Genomic DNA, 13,047 nt, shown 5'->3' on the forward strand with positions numbered 1-13,047 from the left:
TGAAGTAAGTACCGGAAATTATGACACTTTTAAGCTTCATTTGTTTCATGGAAAATATGACGTTTCTGGAAAATAATTTTTGAGAAACCAAAATGACAATATTTCTAGTATTCGATTGAAACTTTAAAATAAAAAAGAAATTATTTTTCAATTGTTTGGTATTTGATTTGATTTTCTAGACAAAATTACCAAAAAATTCAAATTCTTTTAATTATTTTTATTTTTTTTTTTCATTTTCTTCTTCCTCGGCTGATTGCCAATCACTGCAATAGTTGGCCATCGGTTAACCTTTGAGTGAGGTTGGGCGTTGTCGACTTATGGGAAGGCTTGAGCTCGCTTGTGGTTGGTCGCTAATCATCGCCGTGGTGGCGATCGAGACAAAGAATAAGGAAAAAAAAAGAAAAGGAAAACTAAAAAATTAAAACTCAATTTTTTTTATAAAAAAAAAAAAAAAAGAAAAAAAAAGAAGATGTTTGGTGAAAAAGTGCTTGTAAAGTGAAAGAAAGACAATATAAAATTTTCTATACTTTTCAATGTGTTTTTTCACTAGCGGAAAATGTTTTCCTTAAATAATTTATTTTTTGTGAAACGAATTGAAAAATCCCGAGAATCTTTTTCTATAAATTATTTTTTGTGAAATGAACGGATCAATAACGTTCTTATCCCGAAGTTAAAGGAAAATAAATCGTTTTCCTTGATACAAAAGAGTACATTCGGACCAAAGAAAATTATGTTACTTGACCACCAATTCAAATGCTCCTTCTTCTTCCCTCTCTATGACCGCTGAAGTGGAATTCCGAATCTGGTTCTCCATAGCGGTGGCGGTCAAAAAAAATCCCAGGCCCGTTCAACAGTTTTGATCGAGAGAAGAAGAGTCGAACAATTGCTGATAGTTTGGCAATGGCGCAATATAAATACGAGACATCCTCAGATTCATTCTTTTCATCGTACACCTCAATAGACACACAGCTTGCAACGACCCAAAAAGAAGAAAACCAGAAATTATTAGAAATCAGCCAAGTATGAAGAAGATCCTAGCTTCAAAGGTAGCAGTTGCTGTGATGATTTTGCTGTTTTTGATCGGAATAGCAACGGGACCAAGCGAGGCATGCCGGGTTCTAATTAAGGGCCACGAAGGAGAGCGGGCTAATAATAGGGAGCCGAGTCTAATTAATATCCAGACCCTACAAAAGGGTACACCCCCGTGCCCTACCTGCAGCGGCTACACTCCTGGAAGTGGCACCACTGCTAGCACCACCAGCACCAAGGCCTTCGCGGGCCGATTAGCCGTGGCTGTGCCTCCACTTGATTATTCTAATCACGTCCCTCAATTTGGCGTTGCTTTCAATCGTAAATAATAGGTGCTCCATGCGAGGGACGCTTGTGAAGGGAGTCGAGCATTTATAAGTAGAAGAAAGGTGCCTATATATAGCTTACAAGCGCAGACAATATATATTTTGAGTTTTCATATGGATAATTTTCATCATGTGTTGAATGTATAGTTTGGGGAAACATGTTTAATTTGTTCGACTTACTCTTTGAAGCCTAATAAAGTTTTAGCAATTTTTCATGGTTGCAAAATGTGGAAAGTGACTCCCATATCTTGTTTGCAATGTTGCTCTTGGTCCCATTGTTAATTTGCGATTGATGAAAAAACCAAGTGTCGTTGAAACGGTACAAAGGAATGTCGTCTCGAGTGAATTTCGTGGTTACTAAGGATCGAGCTAAAGAAATTCAAATGGGACAACAACTTTAACCTTGTAAATTAAGATAAATTAAGATAACTATGCAGCATAAAGATTTGGTAATTCAATTCACGTATTATAAATATATATTATAATCATGTCCATTGTAAAATTAAAGAACATTTTTTTTTTCTGTATTTTTAAGCTACAAAACTTAGGTATATTAAACTTGTGTCGATGCATCACTTTCAAGTTTGCCTTATAATTGTTTTCAAATGTATTAATTCATTAAAAAATTGTTAGCCCCGAATCACTTTACTTATCATAGAAAGTCGAAACAAGCATAATTCTATTGTTCCGTACCCAAAATTTTTCTTCTATACCTAGTAAATTTCAATCATTGTGGAATATTGTAAAAAATTGTTGGTAGAAAAGGCTTTTCTGCTGGATAACTTATGGGTAATGTACATACATCTTTCCTGAAATTACCAACCTTTTTTTAGAGTTCGCAAATTAGCAATTTTTGTATTAAATTACCAAATTTTATTCATTTGACTTACCAACACTTCGAATTTTCCTTATTCTTGTATGAAATTACCGACCTCAATTAAAGTGATTTTCCAAATTTATCAGATTAAAAGATTAATTGATTTTGTGATATTAACTCTCATTTGATTTTATTTACCAAAGTTTAATCATTCTTTTTAATTCGCCGACTTTTGTATTGAGATAGCAATTTTTATTTGCATTAGTTAGCAACCAATTAAGTATATATTTTTTTCTTTCTAAGAATACAAACCCAAATTATTGTGAAAAGATTACTACATAGTACTTGATTACCAATTTTCATTCGAGTTACTTATCAATATTTATCTTTTAGTTTATCAATTTTTTATTGTTTACAAACTTTAATTGGCATTCACAACAATGCCTTAAATTTACCAACTTTTCTTTAAAAATACTTAGCTACTTTAGCATAACTTACCGATTTTTTTCAGCATTAAGTTGATAACTAGTTTTAAGTTATTAATTTCATGTAAGTTACTTATCAAGTTTATTTTTCTTTTATTTGTCCACTTCTCTTATGTTTTACGAAATTTTCTTAATTATGCCTTAAATTTGCCGACTCTTACATAGAAATATTAACTTTAACTTTAGTGATTTATCAAATTTTCTCTTTTATATAATCAATTAGTCCCGCATTATGAATTCTTATTTGAATTAGTCACCAAGTTTTATTTTATCTTTCTTTTTACCAACTTTTTAGTTGGGTTACCTAATTGAGAATAAAATTGATAAGCCAACAAATAAAGCTCAGTAATTTCACACAATAGTTGGTAATTTTAAGTTGTTCCTAAGAGAGGTAAACAAAAATTTATAAAAGATAAAGGGATTTTTTTTTTAGAGATGATAGAAGTTGGCTATTTAAAAACCAAAAAACCAAATAAATTACCGTAATCAACTTAAGTAAGAGTTGGTACAAAGTTATATGGTAACTGTGACATTTTGAAATTTCCTCATTTCTTAAGATTATTTAGGATATTAAGATGATAAATGGTTTGAATAAATTATTTGATAATTTCTACAAATTACTGTGTGGTAATTGAATTTGTGAAGTTGCGAAAATTTCTGGAAAATTAGTTTTAATTTACCAAGTTTTTCTACAGATAAGAGAAGTTGGTTACTAAAGAACAAAAAGACCAAATCAACATTGGCAATTAACCAAATAAGAGTTGGTAACACAAAATTAATTGGTAATGTGACATCTTGAAATTTCTCCATTTCCTAATTTTATTTAGGATGTTAAGTTTATAAATTATGTGAATAAATTATTTGATGTCCGACAAATTACAACTCCATCATTGAATTTATTAAGCTAGAAAAATTTCTGAAGAATTAGTTTTGATATGATAAATTATAACCTACTACCTAATATTGTTAGGTTATCAAATCTTGTTTGAGTTACTTACCAATTTTTTTTTTTTTTTTTTTTTTTTTTTTTTTTTTTTTTTTTTATGTTACAGTCTTTATATATATATATTTTACTAACTTTTATTTGCATTTCACAACAATGCCTTAAAATTTACCAACTTTTCTTCAAAATTACCAACTTTAATTAGCATAACTTACAGTTTATTTTTCATTTAAGGTGCCGACTTATTTTAGGTTACCAAATGAGTTCCTTTCCAAGTTTATTCTTCTTTTAGTTTTTTTTTTTAGTTTTCTTATTTTTACAGACTTTATTTATTTTCTTAAGTTCGCCTTAAATTTACTGGCTGTTTATGTAAGTTTTAACTTTAATTTAAGTCATTTTATCAACTAGTTGCAGGTAACAAATTTTCATTGGAATTAGTTAACAATTTTTATTTTATTTTTAATAATTTTCCAACTTTTATGTTGATTTACTTATTGGAACATAAAGTTGAAGTCAACGATAAAAAAAGTTTACAAAATAACAAAAAAAAATGTTGGTAAATAATTCAAATGAGAGTTAGTAACTTATGACTAGTTGGTAATTTATTCGGAAAAAAATTGGTAAATTTAAGGTATTGGCATATGCCTTGTAAGTTATTATATCGTTTAATATGAATATGTTGATAAAAACGTTGGGCACGCGTAATAATTGCTCTCTTTTTGTTTGGCAAAAGAGAATGGCACAATTTATAGTTTATTTCTTTTAACACCTTTTTCCCTCCTTTTGTTCCACCCGGAAGCACATTAGACCCAAGTTGATTTCTTTTTGTGGATTCTGATAAACGCAGTGATCCGCGGCTGCGGAAACTTTGAGATGGGAAAGTCAAGTCTGGATTCAGATTTTACGTTGATCGTGCAGCGATGTACGTGTCCACAGCTGGTCATGATTTACGACGGTCAAATAAAGAGTCAATTTTCATAAATTCAAAGCAGGTCAAAGAGTATACGAGGTCAACTTAATAAAAAGATTAAAAATTGACTTGGAAAAACATCACTGAACCCACACATAGTCCTCTAAGGATTTTCTTGGAAACATATGCTGGCAATTAGACAAATCCCATTATATTCTTAGAAACCGCGTATTAGAGATGCTTATTACATTTACAGAAACAACTCCAATTATGTTGTTCAAGCCAAAAAAATCCATGGGATATTCATGCAATTTTCAGGCAACGGATGTTATTCCAAATTCAAATGTATTCAATAACACTTTATTAGTATTCATAAAGATGAATATTGTTATTTTCCTTGCAGTATGTAAAAAACTCGTGGAATTGTGTCCCTGGGGCTGACGTTGCCGCCGATCGCAAATAGTCGGTTCTCCTTTGAAGGACGCTTGTGAAGGGAACTGAGAAGTTGCAAGTAAAATGATTCAACGGAATCGATAAACAGTTCAAGAGAAGAAATGAATTATTCTCTCTCATTTTCTTTTAATTTTTGAATGGTTGATTTCTATCTGTTGTAGAATTTATAACTTGGGTAAACATGTTTAATTTCATCGGTATACTCTTCCGAGTCTAACAAATTTGTTAGCAATTTTTTCAAGTGCAAAAGGTGGGAAATTACCGCCTAAATTTTGTCAGCAATTTTCTTTTCCGTTGTATTTCAATTTGTGATCGATAAAAAACCCTAGTTTTGTTGAAAGGCTACCGAAGCAAATCTCGCATCAAAGGCACCAAGGTTTAAGCTAGAGAACGATAACTTTTGCCTATGATATATTTAGATACGTGCTTCCAATGTGACACAAGGATTTGGCATGCAGGATTGACAAATCATATGTGCATGCTATAATTAGTAATTTCACTTTTTAGCATTCAATATTAAATTGCGGAAGCTTTTAGCTTCCATGTTTATTTGGCAGTGAAACTTGATAGGCCAAAACTAGTTGATAACCTAAATTTAGAAAGTACATTGAGTCACACATATAAAGGTTGGCCAAATTCATACGAGAATTGATATGATGTTTGTCAGTGAGACAAATAAAAATAAGCAAATGACGGCTAACGTTCAGGAGTTAACAAAAACCAAAGAAACCTTTGTAAATAACTCGAATGAGAGGTAGTAACCTACAATTAGTTTGGTAATTTAATTGGGAAAATGTTGGTAAGTCACCTAAATAAAAATTGGTAAGTTCCCGTAAGAGGTGGTAAATTTAAGGTAATGGCAAGAAAGACAAATAAAGCTTAGCAAAAGACAAGAAGTATTGATAGTTTGCGAACTATAAAAAGAATTAGTAATTTCATAGACGTAGCATTAAGCTATCGGCATTTTACCGGGAATCAAATCATTGATAATTTTTTACCAAGGGTTTTTTGACACTCAACCACTCTTTCGGAATTTTACGAAGACAGCAAAAGTCCGTTTGTTTTTGTATTGGAGCATTAGAATCGTCCCGGGGAGCAAAAACGAGAGGGAAGATCTGCCATGGAACTCTAGAAAACACTTGCATTCAACAACTAAAAACGTTCCAACTCGAGCATAGAATTTTGTGACTGGCTACTATACACCAGTTTTAACTGAACTGTAGAATGTCTGGATTCAAATTTTACTTTGATCAGGCAACCATATGCGTGTCTAACGCTGCCCATGATTCACGACGGTAAAATAAAAAGTCAATTTTGATATAGAGATCTAGAGATGTCAAAGCAGGTCAAAGAGTATAAGGGGTCAACTAAATAAAAAGCTTAAAAACTTGAGTTGAAAAAAATCTCTGAACCCAAACATACTCCTCTCAAGGATTTTCTTGGAAACGGATGTCTGTGATTAAATTGCAAATTTTTAGGGGATATATATATATTATTCCAAAATCATATTTATTCGTCATATATAGATATAGATTATACATTACGTAGGTCGCAACTCGCAAGGATGTATATCCTTGTTTTCTTTAAAGTATGCAAAAATAAAATAAAAATCCAGCATCGTTATTATAACATCTCTAAAAATTACTATCACGCTTTTTTATTAATTGCATAACAAACGAGAAAAGCTTGCATATTAGATTATGGCAATTTGGATCACAGGATATTTTTTTATAAATACTTTACTTAATTATGGACTTCACTGTACGTTATGAAAAAAAATAAAATAATTTAAGACGTTTTGACAAGCATACTCTATTCGATTTAGTCCTCAGAGTCTCGTCTCTGCCCTATATTAACTCGGGTTTGGCTGTTGTGAACCTGAAACATGTAGTTGAGGTCTATAGTCTAGTACCAAGATATACACTATTGTACATTTGAAAATTACATTGGTGGACATACTGGAAATTGTCGTGTGTGATTACATCATTCCCGTATGTTGTGGACATGATACAAACAAACACGGACGTCAAGGACGAGACATTATCTGTTCCAGGATCGATCAATTCAAATTCTCATTGGTGCTTTTTCTTCTTCTTCGTCTTCCATTGGCTCTCTGTTTAAACAGTGAAGTCAAATTAAAATTTCTTCTCCAACTTTGGCAGTCAAAAATCAAAAACCCGTGTCCAAGAAATTAATCGGAAGAATTGAGGTTACGTACAGAAACTCTACGCTGGCGTTTGCCAATATATACGAGAGATATCTCTCACAAGATGAGGTATCCTTCTTCGTACATGTTAGTGAAAAATTGTCCCTAGACCCAAAAAAGCAGACAAAAAAAAAAAAGTCAGGAAAATAGCCATAAGATGAAGAAGTTCCTGAGAGTTGGTGTGATTTTGCTGTTTTTGGTGGGAACATTAGTGCAACTGGATGAGGCGTGCAGGGTTCTAATTAAGGGCAAGGAGGAAGCATGGGCTAACGATAAGTCAAACGTTCTTGTCCTCCAAACCTTGCCAAAGGGTAGAGTGCCTCCTCCTGGAGGTCCTGGCTACACTCCAGGCGGCCCTAGAAGTATCCCCAATAGCACTGACAATGGGGCCTTTCCTGATCGAGCCATGGCCCCTTCACCTGACGTCGCTGATCAAGCCATGGCGCCTTCACCTGATGTCACCGACAACAAAGCCTTCGCTGATCGAGCCATGGCTCCTTCACCTGATGTTGCCAACAATAGAGCCTTCGCTGATCGAGCCATGGCCCCTTCGCTTGAGGTTAATTCGATGGTATTCTTAAGTCATGGCGCAATTGCTGATCGCAAATAGTAAGAGCTCACCAAAGGACACTTATCAATAAGAATGTATGTTTTGTGGAGATTAAATGCCTAGAGCCCAATACATAGATGCAAATGTAGAGGCTCATAGGAACCAATAATAAAGTCAATTTGGCATGAATAAATATTCTAAAATTTCCAATGCTTAATTTCCATTAGAGAACGAAATTTGGTGAAACATGTCTTGTTCAATTTAATCCTCTATGTCTTATAAATTTCTTAGCAATTTTCTTAATTAGTGATGTTCCGTCAAAAAATTGCAAAGCATCCAATAAGTAGTTTTTCAACATTGACGCCCTTTCGACAAAAGGAAAAAAAAGATATTCAACGCCCAAATATCTTATTGGTGTGGAAACGTTGGTTCCCTATTCCTACTTTCACGTTTGTTTTCTTGAGGCATTTTTCTTATTTAGAGAGGCATGGATTAGTCATTAAAAGGTCATATGAAAGAAAAGATCTAGGGCTAATTGTCATGGTAATATTGTTATGAAGTGTTGTAGGAAAAGATCTAGCAGTAACCATTAGAATAAGTGATCTCTTGTTTTAATATAATTTTCATTGTCGCCGTCAAGTGTTGATGTCCAAGTAAATTGGAAGTGAAGTTCGTTTCCATGGTTTTTTTTTTTTTAAATTCAGTTGTCGAACGAAAACGTTATGTTTGTCAAAGAAATAGACCAAAGTCAAAGCAACATTGCAATATTTGTGAATCTATATAATTGTAGTGTAAAGAAATGGTAGAAAAAGCAAAAACCTAAAATATATGAGAAGTGTTTTCAAATATCAAAGTTTATAATTAGTACTATAGGGTGCGAATTGGATTTATTTCATTAAGTATTTTCTCCTAGAAACGAAAACCCCCATCCCGTTCAACCAGTGCAAAGGTCCCCACTTTTTATTGACTGATATTCACAAAGAATCTATTTTGGTAGCCAATTTTGTCAATAGCACCAAACGACACGCACTAATTGTGATTATCCACTTGTTACATTGCGCTCATTATTGTTATTATTTTTGGAAAAAAACACATAAAGTTTTGGCACGCAAATATATCATCAAATAACCTAACCTAATTATATCCTCAAATCCAAATCTCCAACCCCTTACCTACTGCCGACTTGTTTTAAAAACTTAAAATATCAGACGGAAATTTTAGTTTAATATTTTAATATATATTAAATTGACTATCGCAAAATCCTAATCTCACATTATACATCAACTTTTCAAATAAAATGCCTTGCAAAGGTACATGATCTCAAGAGTATTTTGGTTTTTTTGTCTAAAATATAAAATGATGTTTCTGTCTAAAAATTGACTACATTTAGATTAGTTAATGGTCGTCCGACAATTTTCGACGTGATATCAAAGCTATGTAGAGTAGATTGCAGAGTCCTTTGCGATAAGCATGGCAATTTGACCTCTATGATCTCCCGTTTCTTCTAATTGGACAGTGCAAATGACATGTCCGCTTCATCTTTTTGTTTCGTTTTTTTTGTTTTTTTGTTTTTAAATATGTGTCAACAACTGCACCTGTTTGAATGTGGTCTCGAAGAGGTTGCATTTAAAGACTATTCTTGAACAACTTGGAGCCGGGCCTTCGTTTCGCACTATTACGGATACGAAAATAATGGAAAAAATTGGATCCTCCTAAAAAAGGGAGAGAGATGTCCCGTCCCTTCTTTATGCACATCCATATACATAGCCAGACACAAAGGTGTACAATCCGGTCCAAATCTGCAGTTCTTGTTGTTCATTCACTGTAGGTTCTCTTACTTGCTCTAGTAGCTGGCAAAGGGCAACCGGGCGTCATTGCGAAAAAGAGGATGTTCTTTCTATCACTAGGAGTAGTAGTGCTAGCGGCGCAGAAGGAGAAAGTAGCTACTTCCAGCTGAATGAGGGCCACACAGCCGTCAACCCTGCTGGAAGTGCTTTCTAAATCCAATCTCCTGGTCTTTCGTTCGCTATTAGAATTCTGGACCAGTAGAAATGTACGAAAGGTGGTCTTGTCCTTTCCTTTCCAACTAGTAGCTTCGTCATTGATCTCTCCTCTTCCCGGCCGGCTGTGACTCGTATGTCTAGGATTGAGAGTTTCAGTCAAGGAAGGAGTCAGAGTCAGCTTTGGCCTTCGCCTTTTGTCAATGGCTGGATTCTATCCCTCGAGATAGCACTACTTTAAATGATCGGACAGAAGAAATCAGTAAGCAACCCCAAGATCTCCATAACCAGAACAAGAACATGCATAATTGAGTAGAAAGATTAACGCACATGTTTTGGGATCCATCGTACATAAAGCGGAAGCAGAAAAATGATTACCACATATATCAAGGGGATCCACGCATCAAGTCATTCTCCTCTATTGCCCTCCGTATCATTGGCTCAATGAGGCGGCCCCCCTCACGTTTAGCGTTAGGTAAACACCCCTTAGGTGAGGATACATGTGAGAATTAGGGTTAGAGGAGAGACTTGAGCACTATTTATAGAGTTTCCAGCCAATCCCCCTCATTACGGGCTAGGCTCAACTCGGCCCACACTAGCCAGCCCATATTAGACTAATTAAGAAACCTTATATTTCTCTTTAGACCAACCCTGTTTTACAGTAACCGTAAAAACAGTAATTTTCAATATCAATTAATTTAGTCCACATTAAGAAAACTCTTACATTCTCCCACTTGGACTATATTAATTGAAATCGTACCGTATGTGTGCACATTTGGTCTAGAGATAATTCTTAATAGTCAATCCTATCCCATAAAGTCTTAAACACCGAATCATGGCGGTAACTGCATGTATACACACAGAGCCTTCCATGGTCACGAATGTTCTCAACTTTATTGATATGGATTCAATATGGTAGTGTGTCAAATGAATAACATCTCTCATACCTTAGGTGTCACAAAAAACTTGTGCCACTAGAGAATACTTTATGGTTCCAATGAACCCACATATGTCTTGTTCTTATGGTTAACCTTTCTTTATGTATCATAAGACATATGCACAAGGCTAATAACCGGATGCCCGGATGCCCCTAGCCTTCACTCAAGATTTATACAATCCCTTGAGACTTTATCAATATGTACTCAACATAATAATAATACATTCAAAATATTTTATTGAATGCAAAAATTTATACATATCAAACCGTTACAAAGTGTAACGAACACAGATGAAACATTTATCAGAGTAAAGCCAAAATAGCTCCCACTAAACAACAGTATCCGAAGATACTCCTAGGCCCATGCCAATGACATGTCATTCAAATACACATGGGCGTAGGCCTTTAGTTAGTGGATCTGTAACCACATCATCTGTGAAAATATGTTATATTATAAGTCACCTTTCTGTACCGTTTCTTTATGGTAAAAAATATTTGACCACCATATATTTAGACCCATTGAGACCTCTGTAGTAAATAAATAATACTACAAATTTGTTATCTCAATACAACCGTATGGGTCTATCCATAAAGTTAAAACAATCAACTCATTTCATGAGGTTCTGGAGCCTAAAAGCCCAAGTAACAGCCTAAAAGAATGTTACTAACACTGCTTACATAGTAGAAGATGACATAAAACTTTATTTACTGCACTTACTGCTAACATAAATATGTATTTTGTTATTGATTGCATGTCATCAGAACAGCCAGCAAAGTTTACATCTAAATACCCTACTAACTTCAAGAATTGAACATGTCTATAAATTAGCATATAATCTCTTGTCTTCTTTAAGTACCTTTAAATCTTCTTGGCAGCAACCCAGTGATCGCGTCTTGGATTTGATCGATATCTGCCTAGAAGTCTCGTCACAAAGACAACATTTAGTTTAGTGCAAATTCGAGCATACATTATACTTTTAAGTACACTGACACAAGGTACACCATTTAATTAGATTTTCTCAATATCTAAATAAAGACAATGTGATAGATTTAGTCCATCACTCTTAACACCTAAATTATTTTGGCGATAGAGAGACCTTGGGTGCATAAGCTCGCACCAGGTTGAGCTATGGAAATGCGTCGTGTCCATAAGAGGAAGAAAGACCTCGGGCTACAAAAGCATGTACTGTTATACTAGGAGAGAGAGACCTCAGGCTATAGAAGCACACCATGTCATAGGAAAGAGAGACTCGGGGCTACGAAAGCACGCTGTGTCATAAGAAAAATAGACCTTGGGTTACAGAATTGATGAAATGAGCTTTAGCTCAAGGTGTCGGAGGAAGCATGGACAAGGTACTTCATCTTCCTTCAATGGCAAACCAAGAACATGCTCCAACCCAGAATACAATAGGACCTGCTCATCCTCTCTCACCTAGAAATTCAGCTCTTCAACGTTAATCTGGGCAACGCAGACTTCAACCGTATCATCAAGCAGCCACTCTAGCACTCATTAGACCGACAAGGCGGCGGAGGAGAAAGAAACCTAGGGCTAAGCTCACCAGAAGCACTGGCCAGAAAAATCTTATGGCGGATCTCTCGGAGGAGCTCGGTCGCCGCCGCTGCTGCCGCTTGCCGGCCGCGCGAGTCGAGAAGCAGAGCAAAACCGTCCAGGGGGTCTCCAATGAGGAGGAGGGAGAGAGAGAGGGCGCGAACAGGTCCACGTTGCGTAGTGGGGCGGATTATACGGGTTGATCTTGCCGTCGGATTCGGGTTGAGCCCGACGAACAGGCCTGGCCCATTGGACAATAACGAGGACGAGGCAAATACTTCTCTCCCCTGTGCATTTGGACTCCATCATCTCCCCACATTTCTTAAGGAGAACTATAAAATCATGATTAATTTTCTTTGGATGTATTGGTATTTACCTAAAGTAAAATTTATGAAGGAGAACGAACAAATAAGAAAAACAAAAGAAAGGACCAATGTCGCAACCAAATTTTCGGGGTGTGAACCACCTAGGGTTTGGCTAATGGATTACTAAGTCTAGACTTAACTCGGGCTCTCCCAAGCCTATACCAATTCGCGAATTAGGTTCAAGTTCTTAATATGCGATTGACTTTCAATTAGGAGTCGCCACTAATCTATTTTGGTGGGTTGATTAGAAACCCAAGTAAAGTAACGTGAGATTTACTTTACTCCTACGAACTAGAGATTTATGAGTTCGGGGACTTGATTACGCTAGATTTCTCTAATGCCCTTTCGATACCTTTCTTTTTATTTTGAAAAATGTTTGGCAAGCAGTTTGGATTAATTTTAAATTTATTTTCCTAACATGTGAGGTGATCATACGGGTGTGCAATCGACCAATTTAACACCCAGATAAATAATAAA

General features: G+C 35.1%; 1 protein-coding gene across 3 annotated transcripts in view; it reads right to left on the reverse strand.

Annotated features, from left to right (window-relative positions):
• The window catches only part of LOC104426602 (protein WHAT'S THIS FACTOR 9, mitochondrial), a 72,862-nt gene that overhangs the window by 39,257 nt on the left and 20,558 nt on the right, over positions 1–13,047 (reverse strand). The window lies entirely within an intron of this gene.

This window comes from Eucalyptus grandis, chromosome 11, assembly GCF_016545825.1.
Source record: "Eucalyptus grandis isolate ANBG69807.140 chromosome 11, ASM1654582v1, whole genome shotgun sequence".
Lineage (NCBI taxonomy): Eukaryota > Viridiplantae > Streptophyta > Magnoliopsida > Myrtales > Myrtaceae > Eucalyptus > Eucalyptus grandis.